Source organism: Pteropus vampyrus, unplaced genomic scaffold (assembly GCF_000151845.1).
Source record: "Pteropus vampyrus isolate Shadow unplaced genomic scaffold, Pvam_2.0 Scaffold57, whole genome shotgun sequence".
NCBI classification, from domain to species: Eukaryota; Metazoa; Chordata; class Mammalia; order Chiroptera; family Pteropodidae; genus Pteropus; species Pteropus vampyrus.
The window spans coordinates 4,225,837-4,237,822 of NW_011888838.1; the positions used below are offsets into that span (position 1 = coordinate 4,225,837).

At 30.4% G+C, this 11,986-nt stretch overlaps 1 pseudogene; it reads right to left on the reverse strand.

The window, feature by feature from the left end:
* Positions 1 to 4,177: 4,177 nt before the first annotated feature.
* On the reverse strand, positions 4,178 to 4,293 carry LOC111740100 (annotated as a pseudogene).
* Between the last annotated feature and the right edge of the window lie 7,693 nt (positions 4,294 to 11,986).

The window sequence follows — 11,986 nt, forward strand, 5'->3', positions numbered from 1 at the left end:
TTTCCAAAATATCTCTTTAAACTAGCTACTTTTTTTTTTTTTGTAATTTTCTAGAAGACTTGTGTATACTTTATGTTTATATCCTACATAGTTTGGCTATTTTTAATGTAAATGTTTAAATGAGTATTTTAGGATTTAGGTTACGCTTCCTTGGTCATATTTGAAACCAAAAAAGAATGTTTGTTACACACTTGCCTATTTAATTATGTCAAAATTTCAAAGCTCCTTGTAATGTTTGGCTCATAAAAGCCTTCTGAATATTTTATCTATTTACTCAACCATTCAAAAACAAAACATCTATAGTCGTAGCACACATATTGATCCTTGCAAGTAGGTGGTTATAATTGCTGTATAAACTTATTGTGACAGAAACTTTTCCCCTTGCTTTTTCACTACATAGAAAAGAAGGAAGAATTGCAGATCAGATATAGATTAATGAATTTAAAAAATTACATCATATGCAAGATCTTTTATGTAACAAAAATCCTTGAACTTTTATGGGGTGACAAAGGGTAGAAAGTAGACTGAGCCAGTGCAAAATGGTGGCTTTCTATTTAACTGCAGAATATGTGGACCATATGAGAGTTAGTGGGGATGTGTCTTATCCTAGAACTATGAAATCTGAAACATTCTTTCTTTAATTGTCCAGGTATATGTGTCAAGGTTTAAAAAGCACAATGAAGTGAAATGTACTTTGGCAAGCACCAATGTGCTTGTCAACATTTTAAGTATCGCCAGACTATAGCATTTAGAATTATATATGCCACAGAATTATTTTTGGAGAAAAGTAATAAACATTGGTGTTGTAGTCTCTCGGTTTCTGTTGCTTATGAATTTCTCAGCATTTAGTACGCACAAAAATGCGATTTAATTTTTTCTTCTCAGTTATTTTGCTATTTACACTGATACTGTGTTTTTGTTTCTTTGTTTGGTTGTTTGTTTCATATTCAAAGAATACACAAACACTGTGGTTAATTGTACAATTAAATTAAAAGCATTACTTAGAACTAAAACCTTTTTTTTTTTATTTGAGTTGAGTATTTCAGTGGGTAAATATATTGTCTTTTTGAGAAAACTTTATGGGTGATATTTTTTCTAAACTTTGCCAATCAAAAAATGTTGTCTTTTCTCACATAAATCTAGCCAGTAACAAAAATCTAGGGTCACGATTTTTTTACTTCAGGCTTTTAGAAATATTCATATATTCTTTCTTACTTTTCAATATTGTAGCTAGGAAGTCTGTTAACATCTATTACTCAGTTCTTTTAGGTAAAAACAAGTTTATTTTCTCTGACAGTTTGATATGTTAATCATAAATATTCTTACTAATGGACATACAATTTTAAATATTATTTTTCATGAAAAAATAAGCTCTTTAAAACAATCCCATGAAGCAATCTCTGAAGCTGAACTTATTCCAAATTTAAATTTTTGATTACCATTTTATTCTTTCTGTTAGTAATTTTTTAGCAAAAAATACAACTTAACTAATTGTATGGTTGCTCATATTAATATGTTCCTAGTAATGTAATAAAACTATAATTTTATGCAGCATAATTATATTAATAAATTCAAAAGAAATAAACTAAAATGAAATTAAGAAATGAAATATAAGTTGATCACTTAATCTCTAACAAATTAGAATATAATTTTGGATGATAAGGTGAGCAATCTTTTTTTTTTAATTAATGTTTATTGAATGCCAGGAATTACATTCTAGGCACTGTTAAAGCACTGAAACAATACATCAGGGCATAAAACAAGGTCTCTTTCCTCAATGTTTAACATCTAATTAGGAAGAGATAGACAATGAGTATATTAACAACAATACCAACAAAAAGATATTTTCAGATAAAAATAAATGGAAAAAGTTAACATTTTTTTTAAGACTTTTATCCTATATAGACATAGGTGATATTTTGAGGCTATACGATCTGACACAATTGAAATATAATGGAGACTTGTGGGGTGGGCAATAAATAAAATAACTTAAAATAAAAATGAAAAGTATGTGTTTTTGTGAATAGAACAATAATATATTGATTTTTGTTATATTTTTCTTTCATGTTTCATATGTTTTGAGAAATAAAAATTCTATTAATTATTTTAGTTAAGAAAGAAAGAAGCAGAACTATAATTCTTTCAATTATGATCTCACAGCCTTTTGTTCAGTTTACTTACAAATAGCCTCCTTAAGAATACACTCTGGCTGGATGTGTTAGTATGACTGCAATTTATAGTAGAGATTTAAAATAATAGTTCAAAATTCAGGCAATATTAATTTATGCAAATAGTCTTTATTGCATACATTTAATAGTGCTATATTGGAGAAGGATGATGGGATGACTGAAATACCTCTGCCTGTAATGATTTCATGACCTACGTTTCTGACACTGCAATGAGTAAAAATTTAAGTAAAATTCTCAATAAAAACTCAAAAGTATAGTGAAAGTTTTTGTATTTCTTATAATATAGCATCTGCATAAAAGATGCAATTTTTGTTATAGCTTTCATTTAAAAAATCAATTAAGTGCCACCATTTAAAGGTAATAATTTTGCAATTTTTAGCCTGAAATACAACTAAAAAAGTATATGCTTATTTTATTAACTCTTGGGTAGAATTATAATGGATGAAATTAATTTAATATCATATCTGTCATTGTCTAACTTGATTTTGAATACTTTTTATTTGGAAATGTTGGATATTTATTAACTGCAAGAGTTTGAACGAGAATTGATTAAAGGACATTGTGACTTTCCACTGCATCACTGTTATTATCCAGCTAGCAGTGACATGAGCATGGCATCAACCACCTGCCTGAAGACAAAATGGGGCCAATTGGCACATGTACAATACAGACATTTTAAAGTTCATTAGGAAAAAGCTGGCAAGCAGCAGCAATTTTCCCTGATAAAAATCCCTTGATCTTTTTAGAGGAAATGTCTTTTAATTGTATCTAGTTCAAATGGGCCACAAACCACTATAGTATATCAAGACTTTATACAATCTTCTACTGTTTAAGTGCAACATTTTCATTACATCTAATTTAGTTAATTACACTTTACCTACCTAAATTCTCATGGCAGTTTTCATTGGATACAACATTTAATTGCCTCGCTCCAAAGAGACATTATTGTGAGCTATTAAACTACTAGTGCTCGTAGTTTTGGAATAGTTGCTTTTGTTTTTGTTTTGGATGGATTCCTGGGTCAGTGTCTTAGAAGCCATTGAAGAGAATGGAATATGTATGCTCTAATTTGTTTCTGATATGTTTAATGTGTCAATTATGATGCACACTAATTCTTGACATGTTTTATCAATTATCATATTTTTTTTCTATTAAGGTAATATAAATTCCAGTTCCAGTTCTGTATTTTCTCTTAATTTAGAACATAAGTGTGTGGTGTATATGTGCATGGACAAATAACCATAATAAATGAGCAAAGAATTCCATTAAAAATGAGAGTTTATTAATGGACTATAATGTTCAAAGTAAGCAGAATCTGTAGCAATGGTAATCTCATATAGGTATATTTATTACATGACAATGACAAGCAGTAATAGGAAGACACTTTATGTAAATGATGATGATTTCACTTTTAAATAAAAATAAAAAATAAAACAACGTATTTTGAGAGTCATGTGTAGAGGAAAAAAATCGAACTATGCAAAAACAACAACCACAAAAAGTCAGTTCTAAGATCACTCATAAAATCTGTTTCCACATGCTGACATACACAAATGGTCTTCTCCACCCCTTTAGTAGATAGTGTGTAGAAACATAGGAACAAGAGTGACTAAATTTTGGAAGTCTTGACAACAAACTTCCTCCTTCTCCAAAGCTCCCAGCCAAACCAGAGAGTTGCATCAGCCATTGTTGCCCATACCACCTCTGATGAGGCAGTTTTCTTGATGCCTAGGACACAGGCTTCTACAAACACGGTGAAAGGTGATGACTACTTCAGAAGTTAAGGAGTAGATGCTATTCTGTTCAGGTTTCTAGTAGCTGCCCTATTGGGTCTCCTAATGGCAAGATAAGTGAATTTTCTGCCATCCCCACTCTAAATGTCAATGTTGATGTCCGTTCCCATGCCTCTGTCCTTCATTGCAGCCCTCCCTCCTCTCATATTCTTGATAATTAATTTCAAATAAATATGAAAAATTTTTTTTAATGTATGCCTACAGCACCTGGTCTTCCTAGGTGGTCTCCCATCCAAGTACTAACCAGGTCGGACCCTGCTTAGCTTCCGAGATCAGACATCGGGCTTGTTCAGGGTGTCGTGGCCATAGACCATGGACAGTGGCTCCACTGGGGTGTGAACCCAGGACCTTCTGCGTGTAAAGCGCACGTGCTAACTGCTACACTATGGAACCACGTCCTAATATAGAAACTTTTAGTTCAGCATTTAGACAATTAGACATTTCTCTTCCTCCAACTTTATCTATTACCACTTTTATGAAACCATGAAACCTCCTCTGACCTTCCAAGCAAAAAGTGATCATTGTTATCTTCATGTTTCATAACATCTGCCAGTTTTTGTCCTTTATTGCCTGTGCATACATCTTATGTCTCTTTCTGGATTATAAACTCTCAAAGGCCAAGTACATCCTCATTTCCTTTCTCCTAATAGTCAGTGAAACATAATAAATAATAATTGAAAACATTTTTCAGTGTTGTTAAGGGATTATTTAACTACATGTTTCATCTAAAACATAGGCTAAATTCTGATATTAGGCTGCTTTGTGAAATGTTTATAACCCTATGATATCATCTTTCAGCTATTATTGGAATCAGTGACTATTGGCATTTACAAGGTAAAGATGTTCACTCAAAGAGTGTTATTTCATTAATAGTTGATAAATAAAGATAGGACTATAGCCAAAAACAAATTTAGGTCAAAAACCAAACTGGAAGTCTTTTCAAACCAAACTTTTACCTTGGCCATTCTGGCATGAATTATTCTCTTTCTTCCTCCTGGGTTAACTTGGGTTCCTGGGAAACTGACTCTAATATAGAGACTATTTTGCAGGATATATACTGGAGATTGCTATCTGAAGAAGAGGAAAAAAACAGGGCAAAGAGAACAATTAAACTGCAATTCAGCCCCAGTAAATGTCTCTGGATCCAAAATCCTTCTTGAACTGAAATGTCTCTTTAGAATTGTCCTAATCTGAAAGAAGAGGAAAAAGATTTTGTACTCCCAGTACAGTCATTCCAAAGACAAGTATAGCCTTAAATGAAAAAGCTCTTTTCAGCAGAAAGTAGTTAGTAATTTAGGAAGAGCTCAGCAGCCAAACCACTTGGCAACTGAAGAAAAGAGTGCCTAGATTCTGAAGCTGTGATCTCGTAGCATCTGCATGGGTTCCTACCCACCTACATAAATCTGCCTCCTATCTCCAGCCTTCACCTCTTCCAGATTGTTGAAACCTGAATTTATCTACATCTCCATCAAATCCACGGGGTGGGGTTGGGGGTGGGGGAATCCCTGTCTTTTACCACAGCAGTTCTCACCAATCCTTTAAGCTGAGAATAACCTTTATGAAAATATATAAAAAATGCTTTGTTTAAAAACACCTGTGGTTTCGTTGATAAGTGGAGATAGGAATATAGCCAAAAACAAATGATTATAACTAATAACTTAATTTCCTCTTTTACATATAGAATGTTCTTCACAAACTAAAATTTCATTTATTTAAAAACTCTATTAAGTATAATGTATTTCTTCAGATATTCATATCAAACTAATTTAGAAAGATAAAGAATGAATCTTACACATGTACTCTTTTTTGTATCTCATTGTGGGAAAGGAATCTGGATATTAGAAAGAGAGTCTCTGGGATAGCAATGAACTTCAAGAAGGTAGGAGTCAGTGACTTTTGTATGAGTGACTAAGGCAAAATACTGAAATAACATAAGCCTATTTGTGTGAAGTTGCATTTCTGAAAATTTAATACTTATTTATATTTATATCATTAAAAATATGGAAACAGGAATTCTAACTTTGTTTCTGGCAAAGTGAAATTACAGAGGAATATTATTTATTAAACTAGATAATGACTCAGTATCAAGAGAGGTCAGACAGTATGAATATTAAGCATTTCTACATAAAAGCAATAAACTAAATGATACCACAGATGATTGCTTTTCACAAAATGTCTTAAGAAAATGGATCCAAAAATACCAAGGCACAAATTTAGGCAGTGGCCTCCATACATAAATGTCCTATTAACATCATTACTTGACCTAAATACTACCTTTAGTGATGAGTTAGAACAGATTCTAATTTGCCTCTTCAAAGGAGTGAGCTAAATCACTTCTTGACAGAAATTTTCTCTTAGTTACTTGCACTGTTTTTTTCCTTTTCTATTTTCAAATTTCTTGTGTGTCTTTTATTTCCAGCTAGAAGGCTAATTTAATTCTGAATATTTTAAAGTAGCATTCAGCACAAATGTTTAATGAGAGATCCCTTAAGTAGACTGATCCTACCCTTTTGTGGATATACTCAACCTTGCTTTTTCTTTGTGAGACAAGGCCGTTTGCTTTCTTATTCCTTCATATCACATTGAACACCCAAGAGTAAATGTTCAGTCTCAACCATCTGGTTCTAACTGCCTAACATAGAACAAACCACACTTTCCCTTAGATTCTCTTTTAGGGCACAAATATTTTTATTTTTTTAATATATAACAATTAATATGTCATGTAGCACTTGTCACAATAATATAAATTGCAATAAGATATACTCTAAACACTTATTTAAAATTATTACTTATATTTACAGTCCTATATTATATTAGTTCATGTTATAAAATTTATTTGACAATTTCAGAGAACTATTTTGCTGTTTGTATAGTTGCACTTATTTTCACTATAAAATTTCAAATCTATTAAACATAGATATTACTTCCAGGACCTAAACAGTGTTAAAATCACTCAGTTATGTAAGAAACAATTCATTATCATATTTATGTTATCTTGATTTACTTTTTTAACCAGCTCAGTATAACCTGGGTATCAGAGGATCTTGCCAGCATTTGGAATAAACTAGGTTTCATTAATATCTATACTTTAATTTTGTTTTCTCTTTTTTTTAACACTGAATCAACACTGTCCTCCAAAAATGTGCATCCATCTGTACATATTTCACCATAAATAGAAGTATTCGTTGGAAACCTCAGAAGGATCTTATTTGCACTCATAAATCCATCTGCTTTGCTGGTTAGTCCTGCTTTGAAAAGGCCTATGAGTACTTTGATGGGTAAATATCTACTAATTTACTCCAGTCACACCATTACAACTCATGATGTTTGAGGCTTCCCAAGGATCATGAAATGGGAATACTTCTTTCGGGGTTAAGTTCACTGTAGTTTTGATTGTGACTGAAGTAGTATTTCAATAGGAAAGTCATTTGGGTACTAAAAAGTTGAGTTTACTGAGATAGTTATTTCGGTTCTCTCTTTCTCACACACACACACACACACACCCCTCCTGTCTTTGTTAGCATCAACACTCTGGCTCATATTGGTAAATCAGCTGTTCTGTGGTACACAAAGATACACTTCCATGGCTCACTGTGTATACTCATTCTTTTATAATGAATTCTCTTTCAGGGACTGTGTCCAGACAATTTGACTATTTGCTTTCCAATACATTTCTCCTTCTACTCTTAGTCTACACTGAACCGGGACAGAGAAGGTGAGACTGACATCTGAAAAGTCAGGTTTCACAAGTCCTTTTGTAATCTGGCTTCCAGCTGGATTCATACAATGAAAGACAAAAGAATGTGTGGTGAGAAAATATATTACTCATTTTTATCTATTACTACTTTGTAGTATCATTTTATTTCCAACATGCAAAGTCTTAAGGAGTTATCCTAAGCCATTCAATATTTCATTGTTGGCTTTTTGATTCCACGTTTATAAAATTTCATTAAAGATCACATTCTCTTATATAGCTCAAGGATCATGGAAACTGAAAATTTTTCTCACTTTCCTGAATCCCTTAACATTTTCTCAGAGAATCCAATTACCTGTTGCATATATCATTAACAGCCTTAACCTCTTCGAAACAAACAAACAATGCAAAGTGAGTTTCAGTACCCATGACGCTCTTTAAAAAGCATTCTGCTAGCAAAGACTGTAAATCCCTTAACCAGAGTCTGTCTCTTCCACTTGGAGCTGCTAGCAAAGGTTAGTTTAGCATCAAGGTGTGTTGTGACATGTTTGTTTCTTTGTATTTCAAATTAGGATGGGAAAGAGCTTCCCTCTCTATAAACAAAGGTATAATTTTGTTGCATGACTTTCGGATGGAGAGGATCCAGGAAGTATGTTTAGGTGGTATTTTGACTTGCGCAGCTAACTCTAGAGCATTTCTTTCAAAGAATAGCTCCAAGGGCCATTCAACTGGTTATAGGCATTTCTAAATGCCTGCTTATACTATAAAACAAGAAAAATAATCATATCTTATTAAAATTATTTTCCTGCAGATTTTTCCTTTTTGAAGAGAAATGTGTGTAGAGAAAATATAGCATGCTCAAATGCAAATTTTTAATGTATTATTAGAATATAATAAAATGTTTCTTTTTCTAATAAAAATAAAAATTTGTAAGGCCATGCTTGGCTTTTAATTCCACTTCAGCCAAAATCTGCTCACGTACAAAACTAGGTTTTGTTGACTGAGTTGTCTCATTAGAAATATAAAATGAGACACATGAAACACTTGGGAAAACAGTGAGATTTAGAAGCAAAGAGTAAATTCAAAGAGATGATTTGAAGGTTATATGGTAAAAGTTCAGTTTCTCCAACTAATTAGGGCTGTTGGGACTATTATAATGTTTAGTTTCTAGGTCAAATTAAGTTTAGTGGCTTATTCGTTAACCAAATGAAAAACTAAAGTTAATAAATATTTTACAATACAATTATTTTCCCTTGAAAATCTGTCACCCTTTATTATTTCTTTTTTCCTTATTTTTTTGCAGAGAAGCAGATGGTTAAAAATTAAACTTGAACTACTGCATTTGCATATTTTGAATTTTAATTTTTAAGATTATTCAACAAATTTTAATATATCACTTAAATGTTAACTATACTTTAATGATTAATGGCTAATTAAATTACCAACCATAAATTATTTGATATTCAAAACTCTTTTATTAAACAAAAGTAGTTTCTAAGAGAACTAACACCAAATTTGTTTTACCTAATAATTTTATATCAAGAGTTGATACTATAGCAGAATTACTTCACAGGTTATGATCAGTGAAAATTATTTTGATTCCACTATGTGTGTCTGTATTATTTTTATGGGGATTGTATATTCCTAATTTCTTAGTTATCCTATTTCTTTTGTTTCCTAACACTTCTATTGCGTCAGTGAATAAGCATAGAGAAAAGGACATAAAAAAATATAAATGTAGAGGTTAAGAAATTATATTAAAGCAAACACCCATGTAATCATCCCCTGGGTTAACATATAAAATATTGTCAGAGTTCTAGATTTTACCCACAGTCCCTGACAGATCTCAACACTTTCCTCACATCATGGATGTAGTCGTAGCATGCCTTTTTGGTAATCACGTCCTTTAATCATCTAAATAGGCATCCTTATACAATGAGCTTTGGTTTTGCCTATTTGAAACCTTATAAAACGGAATCATATAGTATACAGTTTTTATGTGTCTGGCTTCTTTTCCTCAACACTTATTCAAGTATTTTGCAATTGTTTCTACTGAATACGCTATCTGTATACACAAAATGACCTGTAGGTGTTTTATTGATTCTGTACACAGATTCTTTGACTATTATCCATATTAAAATATATTCTTTTGCCTTTTGGTTTGTGTTCTTTAGTTTCTCTATATTTTAATCCACAAAAATTTTTATTTTATATCAAACTATTCTTGATATTTAGTGCATTTAGTGTTGTTTTATTATATATAATATATAATAAAATATATATGCATAATTTAAAATATATAATTAAAAATATGTTTTGAAGAACATGTTAATTTTTTTATTTCCCTCATATGAATATTCAATTGTCCCAATATTATTTATTAAAATGATTGACCATGTTTTATTGCTCCAAAGTTCTACTTTTTTCATAAATTTTGTTCCCATTTATATTTAGGTCTGATTAGGGGCATTCGATTCCATTTTGCCATTCTATGTTTCTTGATACCTGAAAGAAAGTTTCTTTCATTTTCTATTTCCATATAAATCTTAGAATCAGTTTTTTCAATTCCAAAAATATATAATAACTTGATTGAGATTGCTTTGAACCTCTAGACCTATTTAGGAAGAATTAAAACCTTTACAACCTTCAGTCTTATAATTTATGAATATATTGTCTCTCACTGCACTGGTTTTACTTGTTTTTTCTCAATAAAGTTTTATAATTACCTACAAAGGATAGCTTGTCTTTTGTTATAATATACATAGGTATTTCACTATTCTTTATGATTTTGTAAATGAAATACTTGAAGTTCCCCTCCAATTATTTATTGATAATGTAGAAGTGTAATTGATGTTTGTATGTTGATTTTGTACCTAACAATTCTAATTGAACTCCTCATAAGTTTATTTAGTTTTTTTATTGATCCTTTTAGATTCACTATGTACTAAGTCCCACCATCTGAGAATAAACATAATTTCTTTATAAAATTTTGAAATAAAAACATTTTTTCTTGCTTTATTGCAACACCAAAATCTCTAGTACAATGTTGAATTAGAATGCTATTAACATACAATTTACTTAACTCTAAAACTGAAAGATTTAAGTGGATTGTCATTATGTTTCTTGTAGGTTTTTGAAACTACATAATAAAAGTTTAAGTAATTTATAGCCACCATTTTTTTAAAGTCATGATTAGATAGTAAATATTGTCTGCAGTTTATTTCCTACATGCGATGACTGAATGATGTTTCTTCTTAATTCAGTTACACTAAACTAGACTCATGAAACTAAATCTGCTTGGTCAGCATATATTACCTTTTTCTATACCAGGGGCTCACTTTGCTAATAACTTGTTTGAAAGTTTTACATTTATATTCATGATAGGTTTTTATCCTCTTTCTTTAATTTTCTTGTTAAATGTTGTTAAAATGTTAATGCTAATATCATAAAATAATATGGGAAATATTACATCTATTTCCTAATTCCTGAGAAAGTTTGTATAACGTGAATTTATTTATTCTTAAATGCTAAAAAGAATGAACAAAAACAGCTACGTTGGTTCTGAAATTTTGTGTATGGAAAATATTGTAACTATAGATTTAATTTCTTTAATCATTATAAATATTCAAGTTTTCTATTTTTTTCTGTAAGTTTTAATAAATATTACAAAGGTCGTTTTTTTCTTTACTATACTTACAAATATTTTGGCACAAAATTGTTTGCAATTTCATTATTTTTATTATCTACATGAAATGTATTCATGTCATAATTATCATTTCGGATATTTGACTACTTGAGTTTTAATTTTGTTGTTCTTTATCAATCTTTCCAAAGTTTCATTAATTTTTTTTTTCATTTTTGTTTTTTTTAAACACCATCATTAAACTCTATTGCTTCTTTATGATGTGTGTTACTATTTACCTACTTTCTTCTATGTTATTTATAATTTTATTCTTTTAAAATTCTTTTGCAATATTGCACTTTTTTAACTTTTAAAAAGATGTGCTTATTTAATAGGTTCTCAGCACTTCCTTTTTCCCTAGTATTTACATTTAGTGTCTAATTTTTCTTTATCTAATTTAATGCCATCCAAATTTTTATATGAACTATGTTTATTATAACTCAATTTGAAATATTGTGTAATTTGTATTATTACTTCTTCATTTACATATAAATTACATTTAAATATATTCCTTTATTTTCAACAATAAATATTTTATGCATAACTTTATATTAATTTTATTGCATAATTTTATAGTCTTGTTATCAGTTATTACTGATTCATAATGCCTCCCTCTGTCACTTGTATT